The sequence below is a fragment of the Saccostrea cucullata genome, unplaced genomic scaffold (genome assembly GCF_032062105.1).
Source record: "Saccostrea cucullata isolate Sc308-1 unplaced genomic scaffold, CSIRO_AGI_Scuc_v1 ctg20264, whole genome shotgun sequence".
In the NCBI taxonomy this organism is placed as follows: Eukaryota; Metazoa; Mollusca; class Bivalvia; order Ostreida; family Ostreidae; genus Saccostrea; species Saccostrea cuccullata.
Window position 1 is genome coordinate 1 of NW_026936927.1, and position 7780 is coordinate 7780.

Sequence of the window (7780 nt, forward strand, 5' to 3'; positions counted from 1 at the left end):
GCTTTCAATCCGACATTTAGATATATCGGCGACGTATTGTCAGTTAACAATAGCAAATTCCATAGTTATATCACGGTGAGCTTGACATAAAAGACACCACAGAGTCTGACACATGTTTCTTGTTTGATATTTATTTGAAAAAGACGTTAATGTTTATTTAACAACCAAGTTCTATGATAAACCATGATGGCTTTTACTTTTCAATCGTCAAGTTCCCTTACATATGCAGCATATACCTTCATCACCTGCATACAAAGTTTATCTATCTCAGTTGATTCGATACGCAAGAGCATGTTCTACGTATAATTTCTAAAATGAGGTAAATTATTGACAAACAAGTTGTTGAAACAGGAATACCAAAAATATCGTTTAAAGTCGTGATTTTTTAACTTCTATGGTCGATACAATGACCTTGTCCGCAAAGACAATTTATCGAGACAAATGCTGGCTGATGATTTTCATACTAATTGTAAGTCCATTATTTATACAGGTTATATTGTAGACTGGATTGACGACCATTTTTTCCGTTATTTTCCGAGCATGACAAGGAGCACACGGTGGGTGTGACCGTCGGCAGGGGATGCTCACTCCTCCATGGCACCTGATCCCACCTCTGATGTTTTAGAGGTCCGTCTTTGCCCTGCTCCTATTTTGTATTGTTTTATGGATTATCTCCATATGTTTCATTACCTGTAATTTATTCGCCAGAAAGGGACAGTTGTCACACAGATCCCCGATGCCGTCTTCATCCCCATCATCCTGGTCAGGGTTAGCCACTTTAGGACAATTGTCCTTGTCGTTCAAAATTCCTACAAAATAAGTTTATATATCCAGCACTTTTATCTATTCATTGTGCAACATTCTGAGGTATCATGTAGGGTTAATTGGTTTATCATCTTGCACCTATAGTTTTATATATTTCTGAAGTCAAAGTTATCTGTATTGTATATGTTAGTCTTGTACATCCGGATCTATCTAAGATTTAAGTAACATCGGATAATTTTTCGCTGAAACGTAGAGCTGGTATTTTTCCTCACCGTCATTATCTATATCAGGGTCACAGGCATCGCCAACGCCGTCCTTGTCCGTATCGAGCTGGTCAGTGTTGGGTACACTAGGACAGTTATCACAAGAATCTCCATGATTGTCTTTTTCTCCTTCGTCTGTGTTTTCCTGACCAGGATTTGCTACATACGGGCAGTTGTCCTAAAACATTATTTTTGCATTATCAACTCAGAACTTTAACATTTTCATGAAAACTTTTATAAAGAATTTTGGTGTCGTATAATCATGGTCCTTGAAGCCTACTGGATTATTAACGATTCCTCTCCATCGATGTCTTCATCGCAAGCATCTCCGATTCCATCCAGGTCAACATCCTCTTGACCACTATTTGGAACATCTCGGCAGTTATCCTGGAAAGAGCCATTAAAGAAGCAAAAGTGTATCTTCTGGAAGATTCATTGATTTTTTTATGGCACATATCACAAAGCTTACTCTTGAGCATCTGTATTCTTTACAACGAAGCCCGATATTGGGCATGCCATCCAGATCGTTGTCTTTGGCGCAGTATTCCCCATTACCAGCATATCCAATTCGGCACTGCAAATATTTGAGATAAGAATTTACACAAAAAAGATTTATTTATTGTTTTGCGCCAAATCGGCTATGTTTCAGTCATATTTTGGAGGATTAAAAGATGAATTACATTTATTTAGTTTTTTTTTTTCGAATAAAGTCATCCAAACTGACTGAATTCACCGTTTCCATTTGATAACACTCACCTGGCAGTCATACCCCGATATTCCCATGACACACATGGCGTGTTTGTGACACTCTCTCACTCCGTCTCAACAAGCATCTTCATCTCTCGACATCCAACTGTATGAGGTTACCGACAAAATCATCAAAGCACTCTCCACATACAAAGGATCCCTAGACACGCAAGGAATATATTCATCAGAAACTCTATCCGTACAAACAAAACCTAACAATTCCAGAGGGATTCTCAAAGCATTCTCCACAAACGGTATTTAAGGTGACATCAAACACTGTCTCATATAAGCGATGGCTAACAATTCAAATAGAATCATAGAAACATTTTCCAAATACAAACAATACCATACATGACCAGAAATCATCGTACATTCTCTAAAACCAATAATCTCTAAGATGGAGAAACCACCCTAACCTCTTCCAATATACGAGGGGCATTTCAAAATTTCTGGCAACTGTTTGATAAATAATTAACCGTTTTACGGAAATTATTGAGTTTGATATCATTGGAAAGATCAGAAAAATATACACAAGTTATGACATCACTTTATAAATTTTATGACGTAATGACTCCGAAAATGACGTCACAATATAGAATGTTCAGCATACTGAAAATTCGCGTTTTTTATCCATATGAGACGATCGTAAAAGTGCTGCCAAAGGCTTATTTTAAAAAAATATTTCCAGGAATTTTTTCACATGCAAAGAAGTAGAGTAGGACTATGATACTGTTTATCAGCAATCCCATTATTTATTTTATAGTTTGTTTACGAGCACGTTTTATGTCCGGTTATGCTATCATCGTTATTCATTTAAGATTTTTATTTACATGATACAGCTGGATATTCGGTCTTTTATATAGCTCTCCATTGTTTGAAATAAAACATCTCCTGTATTAAACTGAAGTATATAAATGCACTTTTCATCCAATATATTTTGAGTAATAGGACTCTTACCGTTTACGAATAAAATGCACTAAATAATTGCCCCTGACTTGATTCTGTGCATATTTTTTCATCAATTCAACTTCAGCGCCCCAAAACTCACTACTGCTTTTGACTTTTGAATCCAAAAAATGAATAAAAGTTACACTGACATGTAAAATCTTATATATTTTCCAGGCATTAAAATTTGCAAATATGTGGAGGTATGGTGGGGCTACACCTAATGCCGCCATTTTGGATTTTACGAGAAAATATAGGGCACACTAAACTTAACTTCTCTTGAGCCTTCATCGATCCCACAAATCTGGTTAAAACACATGACGAAATTATGCCATTAAATTTTGTAACAAGATCGTCTATTTCGTGTGTGTGTGTGTGTGATTGTCAACTTTGTCTCTCTTCTCACAGTTAGGTATTTTTTATGCAATAGTTTGAGCGAGATTAGACAAAAAGATGCTAAGTTTGACACTCGCTAAAACCATTTCAGAACAAAAATATCTCTGAAATAGAACACCATATGACAGATTTTAGTCTATGTAAACATTCCACCAACTTGCATTTTTTCCGTTAGCTTGCGTCCGAGTAATGAGCAAAAGTTGTTTTAAAAATTTTAATTTGATCAAATTGTTCTTTTGTTTCGTCATTTTTATGGTCAGTATGCTAGGCAGTCTATATTGTGACGTAATTTTGGAGTTATGACGTCATAAAAATTGAGTGACGTCATAACATGTGTATATTTTTCTGATCTTTCCAATGATATCAAACTCAAAAAATTCCGTAAAACGGTTAGTTTTTTTTATAAAACAGTTGCCAGAACTTTTTAAATGCCCCTCGGAATTTACTAAATCATTTATGGAATCAAAAACAGTTTCCACCCAAAATCTTTTTAATTACATATTGGTATATATCATTTTCTAGATACTGGTTTATTTTCTACATGTATCTGTGTATATCAATTTCAACACTCTAGTAGTGTGTTCATACTCTACATGGGGATGTATTTTGTTTTCTACATATAAACTTATGTATTTCATTTTATACATACTGGTGTATTTCATTTTATACATACAGGTATATTTTATACATACTGGTGTATTTCATTTTAAACATACTGGAATGTATTTCATTTCCTACATACGGGTGTATTTCATTTTCTACTTAATTTTATTTCATTTTCTACATACGGTTGTATATGTATTTCATTTTCTACATACGAGTGTTTTTGTCATTTTCAACATACGAGTGTATTTGTGCAGTGAGAATAATCCACACAGCCTCCATTATTTCCGTCTTCACATTCATTTACGTCTTCACAAGCCTAAAATAAAAAAGTCTCTCTAAATGAATAAAGGATTATTGGACAAATGTGATGAATGCGATCATCAAGTTGTTACAATCAGACCTGCTGTACGGCTTTCAGGCCCTCGATACCGACTCCAGACACGTCATTTCCGGAGTATCCAGAGGGGCAGCTTGTACACTTATATCCAGGAATTAAATTCACGCATTCCGTCATGAAACTGCATGGGTTATGTACTCTACACTATAAGGAAAATTTAGCATATTACTTATCAGAATTTTTTTTTTATTAAAAAAACTGTTGCGAACTTAGTTCATTATACCACCCGTAAGCAAAAATGACCTTGGATTCCCTAAGAAACTTGGACCTTGGAAAATATGATGAGAAATATTTATTGGAAGGAAATTGACTTCATTTGAAAGTAACATACTATTACATTGTACTCCCTTTCCTCCAACACAAGATAAGCTGTTTCTTGACTTTTACTTGTCAAAAATTTACGATTTCTTCATTTAGATCTTCCAGGAATTTAAAACCCTGGATCTGCACATGTCATTTCAGTTCCGGGAATGCTTATTAGCGATTTACCTCGTCAATATCCGTGCAATATGTCCCGTTCCCTTTATATCCCTCAGGGCACGACGAACATTGATATCCATTATTGGAATCTACACACTCCACTCCAGCAAAACAAGGATTTGAATCACAACCAATGGGGTGGCAGCCAGATTTTGTTCCATTTCCCGTCATGCCTTGTGGACAGGGACCGCACTGATATCCGTCATCGATATCAATACAAAGAACTCCATCAAAGCAAGGAAGACTTTCACAACTCTCTGGGGATTGAACACATCCATCGGCAGTCCCGTTTCCCTGCATGCCGGTCGGACAATCTCCACACTCGTACCCGTACGTAGTGTCTACGCAAGTGACTCCTGGAAAACAGGGTCTGGATTGGCACGTTATTGTCTCGTCTTGACAACCATTCCGTGATTCGTCGCCTATCACTCCTGTCGGACACTGACCACACTGGACTCCGTCCACTGTTTCCGTACACTGTACACTCGGTCATAAATAATACACTGAGTCTTTTAATACAAAATTAAAAACAAAAGTTATAAATACACATATGGAAATTCAAATTTATTATGAAAAAAAAGTTGCAAAATTGAATTCAAATTGCCTCCAAAACAAGGCTTCTGTTCACACGTGATTTTAGGAACACATGTGATTCCGTCTCCTGTGAAGTTTTCTGGGCACCTCCCACACCGCAGTATCCACGTGAGGTATCCTCACATTGCACGTTATCGTAGCATGGCTTGTCCTGGCAAGTCAAAATTCTCTCTCGGTGATCTGCAAATAAAACCATGTGGGAGAGAAGACGTTTCCCTTTGTATCTACCCTCATTTACAAGCAATCCTGAAGAAGACGATGATCTACTAGCCTCAGGCCACAACATGCATGTGGCCCTGGAACCCAGTCAGTAAGATTATTGACTTTAGTAGAGAATTTGCTTTTTTATTGATTAGATATGTCTTTATTCTTACACGTATCTGTTGGTTGGCCAGTGGCCCTCTACACATATCACAGCGACTCAAGACTTCTCTCAGGTAACGTGTCTCTTGGCCCTAAAGTGATATTTAACAGTCAGCAAAAAAATTAATGAATTATTAAAATAAATAGTAAAATAAATAAAAGCAAAACTATATCATAAATTTACTATAATAAAAATATGTGCATTTAGCCTCGTCGGGGGATAAGTAACTTCAAAGGTTTGTAAGGAGATTAAAGGAAAGGACCTTCTAAGTTTGAAGAACTTGTGTCCGATCCTTTTGTTAAAGCATCTGAACAATAACATAAGTGGGTCAAAAGCTCTTGTCCTTCAAAGATGCAAAGCGACGGCCTTAAAATAGTTCACATCCTCTACTTCAATTTTATTTTTTAAAACTTAAACAAAAGTAGGTGGTAAAGTAAAAATGAAGAGACCTGTATCGTTATCTGTCGCTGCAGTTGCATAACGGCGGAAGTGAGTGTTCTCAGGGAAGTCGACAATAGATGGACTTCTCTAGAATCTGTAAAACATGGCTAGATGAGGTCAATTCGGCAGACGTCGTCAAAAGACACTTAAAAAAGTGAAGCAAGTTATTTAAGGAATAAATTTAATAGCTACCCATTTTATTCGGTATAAACTGGGTTGGGCAGTTTACGCTTTATAAACCGCGAAGTGGTTTATAAAAAAGCGTAAACAGTTCCAACCCAGTTTATACCGTATAAAATGGGTAGCTATTAAATTCATTGCTTATTATTTAATTTTCGTTCATTTGATGTAAGAAAAAAAGATGATTGTTCTTACAAAATGATTTCAGTTTGTACAAAATTTGAATGTAACGTCAGGCGGATTGATAAGTTTTTGTCGCAAGTCATTGTGACGTAGGCAACCCATTTTATACGATATAAAGTAAATTTTTTATCCAATCAAATACAGCGTTACAACCAGAATTAAATTATTTGAAATTAACGTAGAAATTTTTTTATCGGTCATCTTTGATGCAATTAAACATGTTATACCTGGTTGTTTTAAAGACATGGTGTATCAATTTCCCTGATATATACATATTGAGAATTTTTGAGAAATAAAAATGTTACTAAACATCATATTAATTGTAGTATCATATGAAGTCGTGTGACCATTTAATACCAATGGGTATGGCTTTAGAATCCGGAAGTGTTAACCTGTGTCGACTTTCCGGAAGAGGTTCCCTGGGAGTTTTAACATGGCCCGTTCTATCCTTGGATGATGTTTTGTCTTTGTCGAGGTCTGGTTTTGGGCGCGGTGGTACTACCACTCGAACAATAGTATCATGAGAATTTCTAGAGGGTGGTTCCTGGGTGGGGAAGCTGACTGGGCATCCCTGATTCTGGAGGATATGTCTTACATCTTTTCCAACATAAAACCAGAATCTGGGATTTATTTGCTACAAATGAAAAAGAAAATGTTTTTTTTTGTCTGACCCGAGTACTAGATACGTCTTTCTATCGCTTCGAGTCAATAAGTGAACTGCCACCAAATGCATAAAATGTAAAGAACGAAGTGTATTGAATTCATCTGATTTGAAGAAATAATACTGGGCTATTTTAAATAGTAGCGGTTCAGATGTTATTCATGCATATATATATTATATATACTGTATACATGTATATACAAGCCACCAATTTTACAATAAAATGAGAAAAAGATACAAATAAGGAATGAAATTTCACGCTCTGTTTTTTTTTGTAGAATAGAGAGAATATGCCAATATATTTTGACTGGTGATTAATTTTCTTTCAATTAGGGTTCAGTTTCTGACTCATTATATAAACCTAAATATCCTGATCCCAGAGTCCTACGTTTACCTGTCGCTGAGATCCTACCAGCCCCTCCCTGATGGGAACTGAGCTGGTCTCGTTCCCCACCAGTTTGCAGTTGATGTACATTAAGATTTGGTTGGGGGATTTCAAGAGGTCTTTAAAGTGGAGTGTGATCCGAATGTCTTTTTCTTTCAGCTGCGGTTGACATGGGAATGTTATTTGAACCTCTTTTCCATCCCGTGATTTTACGTGTATAATTACTAGAAATAGAGAATGTCATATTTAAAATGATTTAACAGACTAATATGAAATTTATTTGAAGTATACAATAGTACTTTGTCGAGCATCAAAATCGGCAAGGATTGGACACCTGCATCTCTGCCAGTCAAGGTTTACCACCCACTCCTCT

The 7780-nt window shown here is 36.2% G+C and overlaps 1 pseudogene; it reads right to left on the reverse strand.

Moving 5' to 3' along the window:
* Positions 1 to 669: 669 nt before the first annotated feature.
* LOC134246865 (thrombospondin-1-like) lies at positions 670 to 7638 on the reverse strand (annotated as a pseudogene).
* Between the last annotated feature and the right edge of the window lie 142 nt (positions 7639 to 7780).